The following is a 24,085-nucleotide window of genomic DNA, read 5'->3' as shown; positions in this document are numbered from 1 at the left end:
TCTCTCAACATGAGGTCACCAATTCAAAAACAACCCGCATTGCCAATAACCAAAGTTGTTATCATCTGATAACTCTTGGGTGTCCTATGTGAAAAAAGCTGAAATGTCAGTCTAGTTTCAAGTGGGTAGAGATATGCATCATAAAACTGCCACCACTTTTGACACTGAATAGTTCCCATATTGGAAGTCTCAAGACAGAGGACAAGGATAGGAACGGGCATGGAGATTGAACTGTCCTCACACTCCTAGATGTGTCCCATCCAGAACAAGGTTAAGGCACAGAGGCGGGAAGTCTGCTGTTGACTTCTGTTGTACCTATTCTATGGATAAACTGGATGACTTTTAGCTTCCAATAGTCTCAAGGCAACACTTTTCACAATAATAACGTGTCTGGTGTTTAAAAAACATAGAACAGATACAACTCAACTTTGTTTTGTATAACCTCTCTCCAGTTGAGAGAGTTTACAGGTTTTATAAAATAGTTGCACAGTTAAAATGAAAAATGAAAGCACAGGAAGACAGTAATTATTTATTACAAAAATTGGAAAGGGAGAAAAAAGAAGAGTCAGAACTTCAACTGGTGTAAATCAGCATAGATCCACAGGCCTTTTAACCTTAATTTTGATCTTATTACACTGGTATAATTCCACTGACTACAGCAGAGTCTGAATTCACACCAATGTGAAGCAGGAGCAACTCTACCGCAGTTAATAGAATTATACCACTGTAAGTAAGATCAGAATCCAGGCACTGTTTGAAAATGTGACCCTGTACATTTTTGAACACGTAAGAAAATGGACAGCAAAGTTCTACACATCCAAAAGCCTGAAGAGCTGGGATTTGGGGAGGCTGGCTTATCACAAAAATCTATCACTGATACATGTTGCTGTTCATATATTTTTAAAATACTACGTATGTTTGCCTGGTTCACATCTGAAACAAACCAACCTGACTTCACAATAAAACAGCAAGGGAAACACATACAGTGTACCAGATGCTCCCCGGGTTATGCAAGACCCGACTTATGCAAATTCGCACTTACGGAAAAAGTTCCATAAGCCAGAAATAGGATTTTCGAGTTGGGGAAATTTTTGCGTAACGTACGGGTATACGTTTCCGACTTACACAAAATTCGAGTTAGGCAAGTCTTTCTGGAATGGAACGATTGCGTAAGTCGGGTGGCGTCTGTATGCAATTACTTGTCAATGCCTACAAATTAAATGGGAAAAAGAGGAAAATAAGAGGACAATATAACAGTTCTTCAGTTTAATATTGGCAAAAGTGAGGTAACTTCTGTAAATCACAAGGAGAGAATAAGTAATCATACTGTACTGAATTAATGATATTATAATCATTGTCGTTCAACACTACTTGAATCTAGCAATCAGACATGATACCATATGCAATAATAAGCCCATGGTGCACAACATGGATGCACTGCAAGCCACTATATATGACAATGTAATAATTGTTTCCATCCTGAGAGAACCGCACCCACAGCCTGTTGACGGCGGTAACATAATTAGCTATACACTTCATTTAACCCTCTAATAGATACCTCAGAGGGCCAGGTGGCCGAGTGTGCATCCAGTTTCCAGTATCACACCTTCCAGCAGGAAAGGCTTTCAGTCCAGTTCCTAACCCTTGTATAGGGCTTAGCTTCACCTCAGGGTTTTTAACATCCTCACCCTCTCCTTACTAGAGGGGGAGTGCGGTGGAAATGAAACTTATGCCCCTCCTGCAACAAAGGCAGTCGGTAGGGGAGTCTGGGCCTTCCCACGCCACTGGGCTCCAACCCAGGGCCCCATGAGAGCCAGTGTTGGCACTCTGGAGTGCCTTGGCATTGCCTCCCTGGGTCACTTCTTACCCTCCATCTCCAAGTCCAATTTAGGAAAAGAAAACCTTCAGCCCCAACCAGGTTCAGCAGGCAGTCTTCTCCCTCACAGGAAGGCTTCTTCACCACGCTTGTTCAGGAGCCCTCACGGTAGGTCTGTCTTCCTCCCCAGCCTTTCCCTTCTAAGCAGAGTTACTTCCTCTTAAGCTTCCTCTCCAGCTAGAGCGCACTCGGCAGGTCTGGAGGGACGGGGCTATGAGGGCCCAGTATTGTCCTTTAATCCCTTTGGGCCCAGTGTGGGGTTTGTACGCCCCATCACACACCCCTTCACTGCCGCACTTTTGTCAGAATTTTTTGAAGTTTCCATTGGGATTCTTGACACTTCCAGGTATGTCCCAGTTACATGACCCCAGCACTGCCACTGTATTTTGGATCATGTACACAGAACACAACACACCAGAAATGAGCTTTTGAAAGAAAGGTTTTAATTAAACTATAAGAAAAATTCCCACAGTAAGATAAATATTCTAATATTGTCCTATCTATAATATTCTATATACTGCTCAATGTTACTATGCTACTTGTATTCAATACCATGGTATATTCTTTTGATTTTTAGAAGAGTGCTGGGTGTGAATCCCTGCTCATTAAAAGGATAACAGACGTCCTTCAAATGGGTCACAATCTTGCCCAATCAGTGGAAGAAAAGACAAATAGAGATGTGGTTGTTTCCATTTCATAGTCATCTTATTCACTGAAGATGATTTGATTGCTATTTTCTTCATCTTAATTTATTTAATGCAATATATATGAGGAATAGCAGGTACAAAGCACGTTCCATACAGTTTTAATGCTGTTTTAATAAATAAGTTCTATCTACTGCTCTAACCTTAACAGTGTAGGCTCTCTCTTGGTAATACAATAAACTAAAACTTAGAGCTGGCTAGCAGCCTGTTTGTGCAACACTGACAAGAACTTTAAAACAGTTAGCAAAATGGAATCCTTGAAATCTAATTATTTGCAAATATGTATTTCTTTCTTCAAGACATTTTAATTTTTAAATTTTTAATTTCTGCTTTGAAAGCTAAAGCTGCAGAACATTAAGCTGCCTACAAATGTGCATTCAGCACATAGTTAAATAAAACCTTCATATGCAGAAGAGACAGGGAAAAGTAGGAATGCACTTATATAGGAAGCTAAACTTCAAATTGGAAGCATTAGCACATTTAGTGAAAAAGCCATGCTGCCAATTCTCAGAAAAAAAACAGACAATTTTACGTATCTAAAAGCCAAACACATGCAAAACTAGGATTAAGTTTTCATTTATGGTGCAGTCAGCCGCGAGCCTCTATTGTGCCAGGGATACTTTTAACTTACCTTTGATGGTTCTATTTCATTTGTAGAAATCCCTTCTAGACTTTTTTTTTATTTTGAAAGTATACTCCGTTTGATTCAGTACTTGTATAACTTGCCTTTCACTAAAATACTGTGCATCTTATCTGTTGAATTATATTTGCTTATTACAGGCCAAATCCTCATCTAATGTAAATCAATATGGCTCTGTTGACTTCAGTGGAATTATGCTGATTTACGTCAGCAGAGGATCTGACCCTATTTTTTTGTTTTCCTACTACAATGTGTTACAGTTCTAGAGTGTTCATTATTTGTATTGCTGTAGTGCATAGGAATCCCAGTCATAGACCAGAACTCCACTGTACGAGGCTGAGAACCCAATCTCACAAAGAAATACTGGGAGATGATGAGCACCTAGAGTTCCATTGACTATCAGACAACTGGGTTATCAGTCACTGCCAGGGCTGGCTCCAGGCACCAGCTGAGCAAGCTGGTGCTTGGGGCGGCAGATTGTTCGAGGCGGCATTCGGCCCAATCCTAGGGTGGCACGGCCGCTTTTTTTTGTTGTTGTTGTTGTTCTTGTTCCGCTCCGGCCGTCCTGTAGGGGGCGGTGGCACGGAGAACCAGAGCAGTCCTCTTCCTTCCCTCCCCGCCGACCACAGTGGAGCCCTCGTGGCAGGAGGCGGCACAGCGGGAGGGGCTGCGTGGCAGCGCCCCTGCTGTAGCCCTGGCCGCCCCTTTCTCTTTCTCTCTCCCGCTCGCTCCCTCCCCTCCCCCCAGCCGATCCCCCTGCATCCACGCTCCGGCCACGCCGCAGGGTTTTTTTTGTTTTTGTTTTTTTTTTTGCTTTGCTGTTCTGGCTGCCCCATTTTTTTTTTTTTTTTTTTTTTGCTTGGGGCGGCCAAAAAGCCAGAGCCGGCCCTGGTCACTGCAGCTCTAGGCAATGGAAACTGGGCGTGTTGAGCACCACTCTGGATCATGCCAATTGTGACAGGCCCAATTTCAAACTGTGAGAATAATAAACTAAATTTCAATAACAGACCCTTTAGCATTACTCGCATGAGCAAACCCTGGATTCTTATGCGATATTTTTCAAAACACACTCTCTCTTGCTGAGAAACTACTTCAATGTGCTGTGAAAGAAGGATCACTAAATAATCATTTTCAATCAATTTCTCCCTATCACTGATGAGCTAGATGCTATTCCTGGAAACAAAATAAAAACGAGGTGCAAGCATAGCACATCTGGGAAGTATTTGGCCAACCATAGTCTTCAACAAAGATGTCCATTATGATCAGAACAAATACAATCATTATGCAAATCTTTTCCCTGGACTGAACATGTCACACAAAGATAAACAAAGAAGCATGGCCTGACTCTTCTCTCTGACTCCCTGTTTTTACACGGGGGTAACTCCAGTGAAAGCAATAGCGTTACACTGGTGGAAGTTAGATCAGATCGACTATAGTCTCATGGATGAGAAATGGTTACTTTCATCATGGGTGAGCTGTTTCAATACCATCTGCTCATGTGCATGGTCTGGGTTCTGACACTTCTGATGGCCTTGAGCACTTCTTGATAGCTTTTGTTGTTAATGCCACTGAACATCCTCGGGTGATGGGGCAGAGGGCAGACGCCTGATCTTCTCATTCTAAAATGTGAAAAATCTATTTCTCTGCTCAAATGGCAGAACAAATGAATCATAAGGTCTCCATGGAATTGCAGTCTGAAAAGTGGTTCTTACTCAAACCTACTCTCAGTCTGTCCTGCTATAATGTGCTACATGAGGGAAATATGAAAACACAGAAGACTGCTCATTTTCTTGTACTGAGATTACAATAAATGTGGAACTGACCTAAGACTGGCAATGTATCCAGAATTCTCATTGACCTCAACAGGAATTGCAGATGCTCAGCACATCTGAATATTAGGCCATATGTTTGGAAAATAAAGATACAGATGATGGAGGGGGGGAGGGCATACATTCCCCTTATGTTAATGGATACCATGTACACGTTGAATGCTTTTGAGAATTGTTCAAGAATCCCTGATTCCTGTGATAGCATTACCTGTGAACGATAAACTGTATATTCAGTAACTATGTAGATTCTGACCTAAGAGCTAGGATTGTGCATTTGACGTCTCAAACAAATTTCAACATGCTTTTTTCAAAAGCAGACATTTTTTGCTTGCCTGAGCCAGTTCGGTGTATGTCTTACGAACCATTTTCCAGCGGCTCCTGCACACGGACAATAAAAGCACAGGCAGCCCTTTGCATGCAGAGGAGCACGCCATTATTTTAATTTTTGGTGTGATTTAAAATAAAATAGGGGCAGGTGGTTGAGTTGTCATTTGTAAAAAGGGCTCAAAAATTAGCTGTAAGTGTTGGCAGGTAGGAAACTATATAACGTGTGTTAGGGAATACACTTCCATGGAGTTGTGTGGTATTTTAGCCAGGAGTCTCCCACTAGACCTTAACAACAGTTGTACAGCCTCTGCCCCATAAGTGTTAAATGGAAAGTTGTAAATTCTACAGAGAAGAACAGATTTCAAATGTAACATTATCCCATATTTTACTAGAGCAATCGTAGTCCTCGTCTAATCAGGCACAACTCCATTTAATTCGATGGAGCTAGTTACCATTTACAGCAGCGGTGAATTTGGCCAGTTGATTAGTTAGCAGGTAACATATCAATATTTTTCTCCCCTTCTGTGCATTCCACTTCTAGCAGCTTCACCAGCCCTCCCATTCATGGCATTTCAACAGCTGATTCTCCCACCCCATCCTGCCATTGTAAATGTGGGTAAAACAATGCAGCTCTTCTTGCACACTAGAAATCCCAACTAATTCACCTAGACTCAGAGGAATCAGGTTCAGTTTAATAGAAAGGCAACATCTGCACAACCAGCTATGGTACATTTCCATAAACAGAATGTGTTTTTGAGACTAAATCCGGCATTCTGCCAGCTCAGTTGCTGACTAAGAGCCTCTCCACACAAAATAATTTGCATTGGCACCTGAAGTTTATTGAACTATAGCTGTTCTCAGTGAGACATTGCTTGTAATAGATTGTTTCTCTTTTCCTCTTTCTCAGGGAGTGTCTTGTGGCAGTGATGCCCAACAGGCAACACAAACAAGAAAAATTCCTTGACTGAAAGATGGATTTAACACTTTTAAACTCCTTTTTCTTGCTTCTTCTAGTTTTACTAATTTCCCTTGCTATGCTGCCTCTGGCAATCTTCTAATTGGTAATCCCTGAAGAATGAAAGTTTCCAAAACATGAATAATTACAAAATTCTAATAATGTGCAATGTCAGTTGGGAACATATAATTTAGGGGCTTGTCTGCAGAAACAGATGACTGTGAGAAAAGCAGATAATAAACCGGGATACGGACTTTGTTGTTGTCTGTTTAGTATCCTAATGAATGGATTCGAAAAAACACTGGTAGAGCAGGCACTCCTGGAAGGGAGGGGAGTATATTTAAAGTAAATACTATAAATATTAAAAAGTAATGAGCTCCGCCAATTTATTTTATCATTATTAAATATAATTCTCAGAAACCTAGAATTTTAAAGGTACTTTTGCTTATTACCTATATGAAATTAGAGATTTTTTCCCCCCAGATGTGCAACAAGGATTCAGATGTGAGACCTAAAACTTCACTGCAGATCTCATCTGTCTAGTCACATATGGCATGGGTATACCCAAATAATACTTAAATCAACAATGATAAATTATTTATAATGCACCTGCCATCTCTGCTAAGGCATTTGCACAGTGTAACAATGATGATTACATCATAAAATATATAATATAAAAGCCAAATAAAATAAAGAGAGCCAAATAAGCCAGCATAATTATAAAGCTAAGATAGTATATTATTTGCTGGCAGTCTTTACAATAAAAAAAATAGCTCTGAAATATGTGTTTCGAGTCACTGGTTAAAACTGGTGAGGCATCAGATGATGCAGATAAACTCATGTGAATCCAAACACACACAGTAATCTTCAACAAGCATTTATGTAAATACAAGAATTATGTATTCGAAGCCAATAGAACTCCTCACAGAGAGCTGTGCTGGCAGATCTCAGCACAGGCTTGGGACCTATTGGACCTTCTACTTTTTATACAGTCTTTACTCAGGCAAAACTCCCATCGAATGTTGCCTAAGAATGGATTTTAAGATCTAGTTCATCGATCCTTGGTTATAGAATATGTAGTATAGAAAAAAATCACAGCTGATCTGTTATGCTTATCATGCTGTTCTAATAATCTCATTTTCAGGGCCAGGAGGACAATCCCATTGTTATACCTTTGTCCAGAGCCTAGCACAAAGGGGCCTTGAGATACTATCGCAAGTAATAACAACACAAGTTCTTTTGTCCTAGTCAGAAGAGAAATTTTCCAGACTTTACCACGAATATTTAAAAATGAAAGAAAACATGATTCAACAAGGTGAGAAAATTCCTGCTTCAGGGAATTCACTGTACTTCTAAACATCACGATCTTAAAAGTCAGCGTGAGCCTAGATCTCTAGCTTCAGTGGAGTGTGTGTCTTTTCTCTGCAAGTGGTGATCCCAATGCTTAAGCAATCTGCAATGCAGTAAACTCTGGTACTGGCTGCCTTCTTTTCTTCTCAAAGTAGTAAATGTAACCATATGGGGAAAGAAAGATATAAAGACTGCCCAAAGCTTTTATCTCATGTCCTTATCAAGCAATTTCTTGTTATCGTCATAATAAATAGGACTTTGAATACATAAGAACAACCTTATCATATTCCCTGACACATGCTCAAGGATTTACTGGAGTTTTAGCACTTCAGTTTCCTGGTAAACCCTTCTGTTTAGAATTCCCATTCTATTTCTTCCCTGAGTGATTTAGCAATGCATCATTCAGTTCTGCTGTGTTCAATATTAGAAAGCTTTCTCCTACAATAAAGTTGTCTTGTGGTTTCCCATGTCCACAGAGCAACCAAAATTTCTCCTTTATTAAATTATGAAATTTTCAGGTATTCTTGATTCCTAGAGTTCACTGCTCCGAAGAATGCTGATCAGTGCTGTATGATTCTTTAGGCCCCAATGTTGCAAACTTTGATGCACATGCTTAACTTTACACATGCAAGTAGTTCCACTGAGTTCAGTGCCGGAACACTGCAATTCACCCCGACTTTTCTCCTTGCAGATAAGCATTCCCTGAAATGGAGTCACAGCCAGAAGCTGGGGCTTTTAATAGCAAGGTGGTGGGAACCTGGGTGAAATACTGTCCTCAACTGAAGTCAATGGCAAACCTCCTGACTCTAGGCATGTGGTATTCTGGGAGATGTAGCTCAGTAACTAAGTAGTCATTTTGATGCAGGCATGTTAATTTGTGATTGGGTCAACTGATATGATGTATATTTTTAAAACTAAAATACCAGGACGAGTTATCTGATTAGCTGCACCATGTGTGACTAAGTGATTTTATATTGTCATTTTGATGAAGAGGAAGATTTTAATTATTTTGAGTGGAAAATCATTACTGATCTCCTCCTACAAAGGAAGAGGGATCAGCTAAACATCCCAGACAAAAATCTCTCAGCAAGATTTAGTCACTGCTGGAGGTGGCAGAAGAGTAGACAGAAAACTGGCTCAAGTAATGAGTTTTATACTACAAGTTTACCTGCTTGTTTATGATACATTTTTGCAGATAACTTCTTATACTGAGTAGTCAACGTTTCCCTTTTGAATGTTGCCAACCTTTATATAATCTCTTAAAACAAAGGTAACTTTAGTTTCAACTTCCCTGGTTCTTCAGAAAACTACCCCAACCTTTCCAAGGGAGTGGATGAAATCCTGGCCCCATTGATGTCAAGGACAAAACTCCCATTGACTTCAGTGGAGCCTGGATTTCACTCTGTTCCTTTTGTAAGGCGCTCCCAATGCTTGACTGAGCCCTCTCCTTTCCAATAGAGGGGTTTATTAAAAGCGGTTAGCCATTTTCAACATATTGTTGCCCCTTTTTGATCCAAGTGGCTAGTCAAAGTTCAGGATTCTGGGCACGTTCCAGTTGGAAATAGAAACTGATAGAGGCTGGTATTTTCTTTAATGCAACCTTGTTTATTTACATGTACAAAGGCCTGCTCTTCTGAACACAGGAGGAACCATAAACAAAAGGAGGAATGTCTTAGCTTACAGCCCTGAGCCTCTTTAGCCAACATCAGACCCCAAAGCTCTCCCTCTAGCTTCTTCCCAGGTCACACTGTGCTCACAGGCTACTGCTTGGCTTTCTTGGTTTTGGCTTTTGCCTCCCTCTCTGTTCTCCACATGTGCATGCACACACATCAATACACAACAAAATCCCTCCACTCAGTCCAGCCTCTCAGCATAACGCTATGACCACTGAGAAGAGACAGAGCCTAAGGGTAGTAAGTCTCAGAGCCCGGATCTACAGACTCAGAATCACTCATCGGCACTAAAACAACTCTGTAGACATTCGGGCTCAGACTGGAACTTGGGTTCCGAAACTCGAGCCCAAGCCACAATATCCATACAGCTGTTTTTAGTGTGAGCCCATGTCTGCAGACCCAGGCTCTGAGACTTGCTGCTGCTGGTTTTAAAATGCAATGTAGATATACTTTTGGACTCCTTGGGAGAGCAGGGATTGAAGCAACAGGAAAGTCACATCCATGCAGAGCCAGTGACAAATAACTTCGCTGTGATGAATGAACTCCAAGGAGGTGTCAAGTTGCAGGTGGTCTTTGGAATCTCCACATGTAGTTTCTACTGGGCTGGGGTTACTGGTGAATAAAGCCCATTGATTTCAAGTGACAGTAACAAAGCAGCAGCCACAAGCAAATAATTACAATAATTATGCAGTTTGGAGTTGAGCGGCATTAGGGGCTTCGTTATTACTTCTTTTTACATTCCAAAGAGATAAATAATAGATTTTTCTCTAGTGAAGAGATTTAATGAGCCTTTCAAAGCTTTAATATAATCAGCAAGTTAAGCTGTACTGTAGGTAGGAAGAACTGGCATACACACTAATTTAATTGACGTCAAAAGCAGTTAACTTTACTGTCTATGTCAATGAGAATGACTAACCAGAGCAGAACAAAAATGGTTTTCATTTACTCAAGTGACACAGTGGCTCAAAATAATGCTTTACATAGGAGAGCTAGGTTATAAAATTTGATAATAGTTAATGAAAAATGCAGCAGATAAGAAATCAGAAAAAATAATATTGTTTTCATTCTACTTAGAAACAAGTCACTGTACTTTCAAAACATTGTACTAATTCTGTGACTAAATCTCCCATGCAATTTTAGGTACACAGATTGAGTATTTTGATACTGACAAGCTAAGTTAATATTTGAAAGCTGTATTTATTTCACACTATCCGCGTACACCCACACGCTGAGGAACTGTAATTTCATAAAACTAACTTTTCTTTTTACGTTCTTTTCAAGGCTTAGTCAAATATGAAAAGATCCAGTAATGGTTAATGGAACTGGAAAACCCTTAATACTAGGCTAGAATAATACCATCCTTGCTCACCTTCTTCACACCAGCAGTCCCATTCAGCTCAATGGGATTTGCTGGCATAAGTAAAATGAGCAGAATTTGGTCTCATGTCCTAGTCTCACTGAAAACTTCTGAGTGCTACTTGAATCAGTCCTAGTTAAGAAACAATCTCTTAAAATGTATTTTGCATAAGCACATTCCAGTTAACAAAATAGTATTTAAATGGATGTATAACCTTGAATAAGATGAAGATCGCATCACAGTAGAACTTACACAGCATCTAATGTTTCTTCGGTCTGCAGTCTGAGCTCTGGGACCCTCCCACCTTGCAGGGTCCTAAAGCCCAGGCTACTGCCTGAGCCCAAATGTCTACACCACAATTAAACAGCCCCTCAACCTGAGCCCAGATCAGCTGGCACAGGCCAGCTGTGGGTTTTTAATTGCAGTGTAGACATATCCACTCTGACTGAAGTAGTTATTAAATGATGCACTGTAAATGTATTGGGACAAATGATCGTAGTCCGTCTATGGATCTGCATTCTTCACAACAGCTTTACATATGTTAATTGTTTTCTTTAATCTGACTATCTGTGCTATAATATTTTATACTATGGAAAGTTATTCCTTCTGGTATATATGTAAATTACTAGTTATAAAGGCAGGCACTCACCCCTGGTGTGCCCCCTGACAGTCAGGTTGCAGAACCCCAGTTGTGTGTCTGCCTCAGTTCCCCTTTCTGTGGTTTCACTAAGTCCAATGAGGTTTACATATATTGAACTGTACTCCTTCAGGGGTCTAGTTTATTGAATCCAAAGGCAGAACATTTTACACAAATAAACTTTCTCCCCGGAGTCCTAGCTGTGTAGGGGGCAGGGCAAAGAAGGGAAAGAGGACCAAGTTAACCTTTGGCTTGGTCTACACTAACCCCCCAAATCGAACTAAGGTACGCAACTTCAGCTACGTGAATAACGTAGCTGAAGTTCGAAGTACCTTAGTTCGATCTTACCTTGGTCCACACGCGGCAGGCAGGCTCCCCCGTCGACTCCGCGGTACTCCTCTCGTCTAGCTGGAGTACCACAGTCGACGGCAAGCACTTCCGGGTTCAACTTATCGCGTCTAGACAAGACGCGATAAGTCGAACCCAGAAGTTCGATTGCCAGCCGCCGAACTAGAGGCTGGGTATAGACGTACCCTTTGTCTATCAATCCCCCTTAAGTCCATCTACCACCTTGCTACCGAGGCCGTCTTGTCCTAGAATCATCTTCTGGAGTCAGGACCTCTTGTCATCAGCTGGGGAAGGGTTCTGCATCTGCATTCAAGGTCCCTGCAGAGTTCAAACCACAGCAACCCTTCAGCAGAACAGCACATACTTCCTTTGTGATCTGGAGCTCCTGCTGGCTACCTGGTGAGGTCCTCCTGCTGGGACCAAACAAACCCATGCTTCCTTCAGCAGAACAGTTTCGCTAGGGATTGTCATTCACAGCTTTCTTCCCTTTCGGAGTCTCTTCTTTGGATACCTTTCCGGTGAGCTGCCCTAACAGCTGCCCTGAGAAGCCCTCTCCCCTTAGGAGCTCTCTCTGTCTCCTTAGCATAGTCTGTCACAGGTAGGCTAGGTGTCTGACCCTCTCAGGGGCCAGCCCCCATAACATTAGTTTTGTAATATTATTGCTCTGTAGCAATTCTGGGTTTTTTTCCCACAGAGTTATTACAGACAAGAGGCAGACTTCTTTTTATTTCCAAAAGAATTTCCTTTAAAATAAAAACGGTAGAATATGGATGCGTATTCAATATTTTGAATATCAATGAGTGATAATGAGGGATTCTGATACTTAAATATTTTTTAAAACTCAACTAATTCAAGATAACCATCCCGGCAACATTCTGTCTAATTATTATTTAGCAGTCTTCCAACCGAGTAGACACCTTATATCAAGCTTTTCATTTTTTAATGAAAGCTCACTCAATATTGAACTAGCTACAATGACATGCAGATTGTTTTCTTGAGAGATTCTAACTTGTAGGCTTCATTTCCTTTACCATTTTAAATGTTCCATGGGCCACCAACAAATTTCAACATTCCACCATCTACTTCATTCTAATATTGACTTGATTTAACTGGTAGGGTTTTTGTTTGTTTTTTACATTTTCTAGCTAATTCACTGCCTTCTGAAAAGAAGGTAACAATTGTCATGTCCATAATGACTATCATCCTGCAAAGAAACATGTGATATGCATTGAGAAATAAGGTGAAACTCTGGCCCCAGTGAATGCATGGCAGTTTTTCATTACTTTAACGGGGTCAAGATTTCATTCCATTTATTCTTCCTTCTAGAAAAAACAATGTTTTCGAGATAGGATTTAGAGTAGGAGGGAGGGAAAGAGCAATGATGGAATGGTTCTGTCCTCAGCACACTACAGATTTTAAAAATGGTAAATTTGTTTAATAACTTGGCTGAAAGCCTAAAATCTAATTCAATATAAAATAAATAGCAACCTGAACTTACTAAATTCATGGTTAGATTATAAAATTCACTTTTTCAGTGCATGTCCTTAATGCATTTCATCAGATATTAAAACACATACTCTCTTCGCTAATGGAGTGATGCACTGTAACTTGAAGGATTACATTTCTGCCTCCAAGATGATAACAGCATAATGGAAGTTTGTCTCCATCCTACGTCAGTAATCACTGTAAATGAGCTGAAAATCTCAAATGCTACGGAAAAGAAATGGATCTCAAGAGATAGGAATAATACCTGTCTCAAAAAGAATAAAAATTAATTGTTGCTCTTCCCTGAGCCAAACTTCTCCCATGAGTCAATTATGATTCTGAAAAGGTCTTTGCAATTTCATTTAATGTTTAATTAGCAAATGGTACAATATAGACTAGGAGTAATATTTTCAAATCCACCTAAGGGCCAGATTTTTAAAAGGCATGTACGTGCTTAATGCCAATTGATTTTAATGGGAATTTGGTGCCTAAATACTTTTAAAAATCTGGCCCAAAGTGACAAAGTCACTTTTGAAAATAGGATTTTAACTGTTAAGTCACTTAGGTATTTTTGACCCTAGGTTTCCTTTGCCTTTGAAGATACTACTCTCTTCACTGCCTTCCTAACACAGCTGATGTGAATGGAATCCAGAAGTTCACTACTCAACACCAGGAACAAACCCAACAGCTGCCTGTCTCAAAGAGCTCTAACAAGTTAGCACACATGTGGAATAAGCCTCCTCACCACCCAGATAATTTGTGGTCAGGTTACAGAAGGATTTGACATTCAGTTCTGCTGTCATCTTGAACCAAACCAGCAGGTATTGATATGTTCCTCAGGAAACTCAATGGGAAGGAAACAACTGAGTCTCCAGCACCTTCAAAGCAAATACTGACACTCCTAAAAGCCTAAACCAACCTAACAAAAAACAACAACAAAAACCCCTATAATTTGCATGCCGGCATATGATAATCTCAGAACAAATTTCAGAAACAGCAGATGTGGTACATTTCTTTCTTTATGACATCCTATTATAGTGTAACCCTTCTGCCAGGTGGTTAATGTCAGCAAAAAGGGCTAGTTTCAATATATCTAGAGTCCCTCTTGACAAATAACTAAACTGGATTGAGTCCCCATAGAAAAATTAACGTAGCTTCAACAGGCAGAACTTCCATACTTGCAAGCACCCCCGAAACTGTACAAACAAGAAAATCATCATAGGAGAAAGAGAACACAGTCAAACTTGGGAAAACACAGCAACAGAATACATATGAACATAAACAGTAAAATGCCCCCCAGTCCCATTTCCAGTAACTTTGGTAGTAATCTGTCCAACTCCCTATTCATCTGCCAGTGCATGTCCCACAGGTGACAGTCCGTTGGCCAGCCCACCTCATCTGTCCACTGAAGCCCACTTATGGTTTGGATCAGCAGGCTGCCATAATCCAAGTATCTCTTTGCAAATCTGTCTCCATTCCCAAGGGACCTAGGCTGGATCACCCGGAGGGATCATCATCTAAGCCAGTTTGTTACTTAGCGTTAAGTTGATGGATAGGCAGGACCCCACGAGAGCCCACTCAGCTCTGCTGCTGTCCTCTGCATTATCTCTCGCAGTGAAGTCCCCCCAGAAGGGAAGCCAAGAGCACTTAGGACCTTTAAGCAGAGTCCAAGCTGCTTGGAAATGAGCTCTTTGCCACAAGCTACTTCCTTTTTCTGAGCCTCTCTGGGAGCCTACAACCCCTCAAAATCCAAGTTCATGAGTTATGGTGACTCCTCACTAGAAGATTGTTGGTAGGCAGCCTATGCAATTGAAGGTCTCTATGGCACCACTTTTCCCTTTCAGCAATACAGGATGTAAAGAGCTCTTTCCTCACTAGCTTCTGGACATTGGTCTTACAATAGAAACAATTTTCAAAACTGCAGGCATCTTAAAAAAAAAAAAAACCCACCTGCATTCTTTAAACATATCCTGATGAACTACAAGTACATGCAAAAACAAGGTCTCCTTGGAAAACTGTTTTTTCATATATAGTTTCTACAACTGATCTCAGGTCCAATTCTTTCTCTCTCTCTCTCTCATATACTCACACCCCTTATCGACTTCAGTACATGTGTGCACAAGTGAGGGCTTAATGTGGCTCTTAGACTTTAAGGTATTTGGGTTTGTTCCCTCTCAAATTGGTAATATCTATTTCTTGTATTTATGGATTTCAAACACAACCTCCCTTTAATTGATGGATTAATTACTAACACTAGAACATTTCAGCATTGTAAGAGAAATTCTTTCTAATTCAAGGTTGTTTTGTAAGTAGCCCTTTGCTACGTTTAAGGGATCATCTAATAGATTGGAATTTTTGGTGCACAGGTAGTTCTGAAGTGAACACTTTGTTAAATGAGAGGAGTGAGGATTCACTCATTTCAGCAGGACAGAAATTCAAAACCATTCTATATGATTATAAAACAGTTTTACAAATGCAGCATCTGTGATAAACTGGAAAACTTTCACCATTAGCCTTTGGCCATCAAAGACTAGAAACAGCCTGAAAATAACATTCATAATCTGTGGAGAAGCACAAACTTGTCTTGCCTTTTCTCATCTTTCACTATTAGCTGCTGGTTAAGTCCCATTGAAGGGAAGGATTTCAGAACAGAGGACCAGAATTAAAGGAAATTACCCAGAAATATCTGATCTTCTTGGAGAAAGCTGCTAGACCGTTTATAGGGGTTCAAACATTGATTTTCTATTCAAAACAAGTAAATTTTGTACAGTATGTCTCTTCTGAGTCTCACAGGAAATCCTCTCCCAAGTCAAAAGACAGCAGCACAGCTGCTAATATAGTCTTTGGGATGCAGCTGCAAATGCTGCCCCAGTGCTCCCTTACAAAGTGGGTGGGGTTGGTGGGCAGATCCTAAATATGCTGGTCATATTCTCCCCCCTCCCCCCATCTCTTTCCCATATTGCCACAGGAGGTGTGGCGTTCTTCTATGGAGCCTCTCCATGACATGCAAGGATAGGCAGAATTTGCCCCTAAACTGACCCTTGATCATCTCTTTCAAATGGAAATTCTTATGATGAATCAGTTACAGAAGAGTTTTTCTTCTTTTCCCGAGGTACATCCCAATTAAAAGTTATATGGCTACAATTTTCCACTGGTCCCATGGAATTTGAGAGGCAAATTCTGTGATAGGAAATTTAACCCTGATTCTCCAATCTCTCAAGCCTCATAGCAACAGTCAATTGATTTAATGAGCCTGCATCATGGCCACAGAATGCTGTGACCCCAAAAGAGAAATCCAAAGCATAACACAGGATTTTGTTACAATATAAACCCTCCGATACTGCAACTGCAGTCTATGCAGTGACATCAAATGTCTAAAGCAGAGCAGGCAGCTGATAAAAGACTGGGTTTCCAATTGTTGTTACACACAATCAAGCTGGTCTATCAGGCTCGCACTCAGGGCCTTAATATTTGAGTGTCTTGTCCCCTGAGTCAGCAGTATGAAAAGGAGAAACATTTTCTCATATGGTCTTTTCTAGCAGACATAAAAGACAACTGGAGAGGTAACTGCAATGGTAGGAAGCCTTTAAGGAAAGCAGTGAGGGAAGGTAAAAGGTAGTACCTGGAGGAGAAAGGGGCAGTGTGGTGGGGCGATTGCCCCACTCCCTGAGAAAAAGGCTGGAACAGGCCTTTGAGGCTGCGCAGACCGTCAGCAATCAACAAAGGCCGGTGGGGAGCCAATCAGGGCAGAGAAGAGGCAGACAATCAGGGCCGGGCGAGGCCCTATATAAAGGCTGCCTAGCAGAGGAGAAGTCAGTTGCTCCTTGACTAACAAGGGAGAAGGACTGGCTCCTGAGTTAAGGAGTCAGCACCTTGGACAGAGCAGTGCTGGGCAGACTCCGGAGTGGGGGGAGTAGGAGAGAGCTCCAGTCCCGTTACCTGCCGGCCTGCGGACCCTGCTACAAAGGGCCGAGAAGGTGCACAGGGACAAAGGGGAAGTGGCCCAGGGAAGAAAGGCAGACAAGAGGGGAACAAAGGAGGGTAGAAAGAGATTGCCACTAGAGAGTCCCTGGGTCGGGACCCAGAGTAGCGGGTGGGCCTGAGTTCCCCCCTTCCCCTGCACCTGGCCACAGAGGACTGTGGCCAATACAGATTGCAACTTGCCCCTAAGCTAAAGGACTAGACTTTGCGGTTGTGGTTGGCCACTCCTGCAGGTGCAAGAGGAAAGACTGCTGTTAAACTCCCCCTCCCCCCCCCCGCGCCCTCCTCCCGGAAGGGGGTGAGACTGGAGTAGTGGGCACTGCCGGAGGGCAGTGTCCTGATGAGGATGCCGCTAAGTGGGGAGCAACACAGGTCCCAAGGCAGCAGAGCAGACGGTAGGCAAGACACCACGTGCAGAGGGTGCTCCATGACTGGACAGAGCTAATTCCTGGAGCAACCAGCAGGAGGCGCCAGCGGTGATGAGTCTTGACCCCGTCACACGTGGTGGAGAATGCGGACACTGCAGTCCACCCCTGATACAAGGAGTAGGGCAAGGACTGTGGACTATTGCCCAGAGCAGAAGAAGACTATGAAGGTGGAGAAGAAAGACTTTTATTGGATGGTCTAGGAGGTCTACTGGGAGGGAGTAAAGAGACCCCACTCAGTACAAATGCCCCCTGTGAGGGTAACAGGGAGGCCCCAAACTTTTTGGGCCTGTGGGGAGCCTGGGCACATGAAAAGGGAGTGCCCCTATAGGACTCACAGGGTCCAGGCTAGTCCTGAGGGAAAGGCTAGGCCTAAAACGAATTGTGGGAAGGCCGTGGCCCGGGGAAGACACAAGACATGCTTCCAGTGCCACAAAGAGGGCCATCTAAAAAGGCACTGCCCCTTTACAGGAAGGGGGAGCACCGATCCAGGGGCCCAGTCAGAGCCTGACTAGGCGGGAGGGACAGGGAAGCTGGAGCCCCAAAGAATGGTCGGGGGCGGAGAGGCCCCAGACAAACCTGGGAACCCACACAAGAGCCGGGAGGGCTACAGTGGGAACCTAGACAGGGAGGGGAACCCATACGGGAGCCAAGCAGGATACGGTGGGAACCCAGACAGGGAGGGCAACCCATATGGGAGCTGAGCAGGCTACGGTGGGAACCCAGACCCAAGAAGAGGGAAGAAGGTTGCTCCAGATGATGGAGAGCCTGAGTGAAGAGAGGGATTTCCTGTGGGCCCAGCTGTGAGGGGTGCTGTGGAGACAGGGACCTCTTCGCCCCCCCCCCCCCCCCGCACCAGGAACATTCTTAAGTGGGAGGGTGTGTGGTGGGGCGGTTGCCCCACCCTCTGAGAAAAGGACTGGAACAGGCCTTTGAGGCTGTGCAGACGGTCAGCAATCAACGAAGGCCTGTGGGGAGCCAATCAGGGCAGAAAGAGGCAGCCTATGTAAAGGCTGCCTAGCAGAGAAGTCAGGCTCTCCCTAACAAGGGAGGAGGACTGGCTCCTGAGGTAAGGAGCCAGCATCTTGGACAGAGCAGAGCTGGGCAGGCTGGGGGAAGCGGAGAGCAGGAGAGAGCTCCAGCCCCGTTACCTGCCGGGCTGTGGACCCCGCTACAAAGAGCCGAGAAGGTGCATAGAGACAAAGGGGAAGTGGCCCAGGGAAGAAAGGCGGACAAGAGGGGAACGGAGGGTAGAAAGAGGTTGCCTTAGAGCGTCTCTGGGTCGGGACCCAGAGCAGCGGGTGGGCCTGGGTCCCCCCCTTTTCCCCTTATACTGAACCTGGCTACATTGGACTGTGGCCAATACAGACTGCAACTTGCCCCTGAGCTAAGGGGCTAGACTTTGGGGTTGTGGTTGGCCACTCCAGCAGGTACAAGAGCAAAGACTGCTGTTAAACACACACACACACCCCAGAAGGGGGTGAGACTGGAGTAGTGGGCACTGCCGGAGGGCATTGTCCTGAAGAGGATGCCACCAAGTGGGGAGCAACGCAGATCCCAACGCAGCAGAGCAGAAAGTCGGCAAGACACCAAGTGCAGAGGGTGCTCCATGACTGGACAGAGCTAATTCCCAGAGCAACCAGTGGGAGGCGCCAGCAGTGGTGAGTCTTGACCCCGTCACAGGCAGGTACAGAGACACTTTATAGGCCTGTTTTATACTGCACATTTACAGCCAGGAATATTATTAACCTACAGTAAATTTCTAGCCTATAATTTACAATTCCCTAAGATCTAGCGTAAATAATATACTCTCATCATATAAAGTAATCCATTAACAATAAGGAGGCAGATGACCTAGATTGATCTAAACATAATCTCCTTCAAATCATAACCCAGCTGCAACTATCTGATGTCACCAAAATATCTGTGGGATATTTTTAACATAATATTACACACACAAACACACACACACACAAAAACTCTTGGCAACATTTTCCTGAGCTAGAGTAACTACTTTTTCCATCACACAGCAAGTCAATGCACACTGTTCCAGCAACATTTTAGCTGCTCTGTTGGTAACACAACAGAATCACAGAGCTTGGCTCCTGCCCTGCAGGCCAGCACATTCTGCCTCTAGGCAGAAGCATTTCCCATCTGGTCCATTCCATACTCCAAGATTTTTTATCTTGAGGATAAGACTGAAGTTCCCAGCAGAGAACCATGTTTGCTCTCTGTGAGCAGGGTCTATCATTTGCAGTGGCACAAATCTTTCTCCTTCTTTCTGGAGACACATCACTTCAAACACCTACATGGACAAGAATTAGGGTGCTAAGCATGGAATGCAACCTGGAATCTATCACATGGCAGCTCAAAATGCCAGACCTTTCTCTATCCCCTTGCTCAACACATTAATGCTCCTGGCTGAGATTTGTTTCTACCGCTCTCCAATTACATTTCCTCCATTCTGGATGTACAAATCAGAAAGATATTCCTAGAAAAACCTGTCTCCGACAAACTCCTTCCTACCCTTTCCTGGAGAGTCCTCATCTTCAAGGCTTCACTGAGCCTAGGCTAAAACAATGTCTTAAAACCATTTTTTAAGAAATGTCTGTTCCCACCCCCACACTTGCCTCCAAACTGTAATACAGTATTTTGCAGATGCCAGGATTGAAACATGTTTAAGTCTGGCTGTGAGGCCAGTAAAGACTGGACCCTAGATAATACAGAGTGGTTAAAGTAGATGGAAACAGTAGGGGGAAACTCAGGCTGCACTGTCCAAGGAGGATGGGGAGCTGTGGGGGAGCACTGCTTACCCAGGAAAGGGAGAGGAGGAAGAAGCATAGCTGTGTTTCCGTGTCTCCACACTGTAGTCCCTAACAGTAAATGTCTTCCTGTAAGAGGGAGTTTATGGTGTTTCCATAGGATTTCAAGATACATTGATCATTTACTTTTGCATATGCATGTCCTCCATACTCACTGAACAAGTAGGATGGGCACACGAAAGAGAAACACACTTTTCTTCATAAACAGCATATGGGCTAATTAAAAATTCTGGAAAATATTTAACAGGCTTCTCCACTGAATTCCCCTGCAGGAATCATCCTCTGTATTGACACATTGACATTAGCAGGTGTTGTAATGTATATTATTTATCTGTTAGATCCCTAGTTTCCAGCCCCCTAATCATCAGTATCCCACTAGGAGGGCACTTTTCCAGCCAGAACTAATTTCTGAGTATCAGTGTAAAGCTGTTAGAGCCACAATGGAATTCAGTCTCTTCTAGTTTTGCTGAACTATTTGCTTCTAGCCTAAGGATCTGTACAGCAAGCATTAGCCTAGAAGGATTTCTTTAAGCATTTTTAAGCCTCCAACAATACTGGTTCTTATCACATGTGCTTAGCTACCTTGATGTTACAATATTCTTGCTAATTCTCTAAATAAGAGGCAGTTTGATTCCCTGTGGCTGAAATTTGGAAACGCAGTCATTAAGAGCCAGTTAAAGACTCTATCCTGGTCTGTCACTGAGCTATTGTCCCATCTTGCATAAATCCAGAGCTGGATATCACACTATTTTCACAAATGCAGTTAGTTTCAATTATTTATGATAATACTGCATAATGTGCTAGTAAATTTTAGTAAAAACAATGACATCTTAATCATATGAAACCTCACTACCACACTTAGTAACTGTATCCTTGATGAGAGCTGGAGAGAGACTGCTGATTTTTTCTGAAGACAAACATTTTTGGACTAGTAAAGTAAAAATTAGCAACAGTTTACTGTCAAATAGGGTAACATGCCTCTTTATTACTATTTTTTTTCATATGCATGCATTTTGCAATAGACACTCTGTTGGATAATTGTTTAGTGTCATATGGGGAGCACATGGATTGTTTCTCTGCAGTCTTCTTTATTTCTTGAGCTCTCCTAATATTTTCAACAACAGACCACGGCATTTTTCTTCCTGGTCCCAAGACATTCTACATGCTACATCACACCATGAAACAGGCAAGTACCAATCATTACTAGGAACTCCTGCATGAGTCTGCAACGCAAGCATCTCTGTTTCTATGCTTTAAGGACACGAGATGCTGGTGTAAGAACAAAATCAATTTGTCCAACCTACCTGGAACAATAGTGAAATCCTTACTCAGCTGATATCCTTGCTTTGCGTGTGCCATTAGCATTATCCTCCTAATCTCCATAGCCTCACACTCTACTATACCTAGGGGCTGCATGCATCTATCAATGCGAGTATCATCGTGCTTTTATACTCTCTGAATGCCATCTTTAAACCTCTGTTTCACTGACAGTGTCTGCTTGTCACCACTACACTCTAGTCTGTATTTGTTTTATGTATTTGGTAATATTCTATTCCCCACCTTAGCCCTAAGAGTCTTTATCAGCCTCTGATTTTTGTTGTCCCATAAAGCCAGATTCTAGTGAAAGTCTTCATGTTGCACACCATTAAGAGCAGGCCTCATCCTATTACTACTGTAATTGTGACACAGCTGTTGAGGGTAGTCATTGAAGCTTGGTAACACACAAATTAAATACAGAGTTTGTATCAGAATTAGACAACAACAGTTTCCTAGACCTCAAAACACAAGCTATTTTGCTTTCCAACCTTTTTGATATTCTGGATGCAGCCAAGATACATTACTGAAATTCTTGATGGGATGACCAGGTACTCCTGAGATAGTCAGACCTCTAGACTAAAAACAAAGGTTGTTATTCTACCTTCCACCTCTGATGGTGATATTTCTATATAAGGCACTGAACACATAATAAGGATTGCAGCCCTGTGGATAGCAGTGATTCATGAGTTTAACTGTAAGGGTATGAGAGAATCATAACTCAGGGGATGCAGAGGGCAAGCTATGTGAGATTTCTTAGATAACTGAAATTGACCCATAATTCACTAGTAGCCATGGGAAATTCTACCACTCATATGGCTTTCATAGCAACACATCAAATCAGCTGGACGTGAACTGGTTTCAATACACAAATCCGATCTGTGAAATATCATATTTAATTATTTCTGGCCATGATTGTTCCCTATGCACATCAGTGAATGAGACATTTTGGCAAAAAACACCACCACATTTTTCTTCTACTGTACGATTGCAAAACAATCTAAATCTGGTTACCTAGTGGAACAAAAGTTTCAATGATCTAATAAAATTTGAAAATGTTACAACTAAAATATTTAATATATATTTTTGGAAGTGTACCGAAAGCTTAAAAAAAAAAAAAAGGCAGTCACTCTACCTTCACAGTCAATACAAATAGACCATGGAAGAATTGTTATCAAACACAGTAATATTGTCTGTATTTGTGCTGATGTTCAATTTAGTTTACACCTCAGGAGCAATGCTCAGATTCCACAGAGTAATAATTGACACAGCAGGAAAACACTGGCTACTGATTCAAACTCTGCTTTCAAAGTCCAGACAGGCCAAAAGATGTTGCTATCAGCTCACAGGCTGGCAAAAAACAAAAGATTTCTTTTTCAACCTGAAGGGTCAAAAGTTCAGTTCACAATTTCAAAGGAGACTCTAATCCAAAGGGGTCTCTTATTAAGTAGTTTGGATTTTTAACTATTTTAAAATGTCTTATTTATTCCCCTCCAACCTCAGCCACATAACCCATTCCTTTTTGGGATGTTCTCTACTGCCACAAAGCAAAAGCCTGGTAAATAATTAGTTTTCTTTGTTATGGTTAGCTTCTGGCATAAAAAAAAAAAAATCATCCAAATCAGTCCTGATAGTAGTGCAGCATGCAGGCCCACTCATTTAAAGAAAGGAAAAGGAAAAAGTTTTATTTGTATTACAACTGTACGTAGAATCCCCACCACATCAAGCCTCATCATTCGGCCCTACCAAATTCACAGCCCATTTTGGTCAATTTCACAGCCATAGGATTTTAAAAATTGTAAATTTCATTAGTTCAGATATTTAAATCTGAAATTTCATTGTTGTAATTGTAGGAGTCCTGACCCAAAAAGGAGTTGTGGGGGAGAGGGATCGCAAGGTTATTGTAGAGGGTGTTGTGGTACTGCTACCCTTACTTCCGCACTGCTGCTGGCAGCGGCGCTGCCTTCAGAGCCGGGCAGCTGCAGAGCAGTGCTTGCTGGCTGGGAGCCCAGCTCTGAAAGCAGAACTGCCACCAGCAGCAGCACAGAAAAAAGGATGGCATGGTATTGCCACCCTTACTTCTGCACTACTGCCTGCAGAGCTGGGCCCTCAGTTAGCAGCCGCCATTCTCTGGCCACCCAGCTCTGAAGGCAGCAGTGCAGAAGTAAGGGTGGCATGGTATGGTATTGCCACACTTACTTCTGCGCTGCTGCTGGTGGGTTGCTGCCTTCAGAGCTGGGCGCCCGGCCAACAGCCGCCACCCTCCAGCTGCCCAACTCTGAAGGCAGTACAGAAGTAAGGGTGGCAATACTGCAACCCCCCCTAAAATAACATTTTGACATACACACCCCGGAACTCCCTT

At 42.5% G+C, this 24,085-nt stretch overlaps 1 protein-coding gene across 5 annotated transcripts in view; it reads right to left on the bottom strand.

The window, feature by feature from the left end:
• HHAT (hedgehog acyltransferase) overlaps positions 1–24,085 on the bottom strand; it is a 330,296-nt gene that overhangs the window by 219,305 nt on the left and 86,906 nt on the right. The window lies entirely within an intron of this gene.

The sequence above is a fragment of the Trachemys scripta genome, chromosome 3, assembly GCF_013100865.1.
Source record: "Trachemys scripta elegans isolate TJP31775 chromosome 3, CAS_Tse_1.0, whole genome shotgun sequence".
Lineage (NCBI taxonomy): Eukaryota > Metazoa > Chordata > Testudines > Emydidae > Trachemys > Trachemys scripta.
This window is presented reverse-complemented; position numbering and strand designations above follow the sequence as displayed.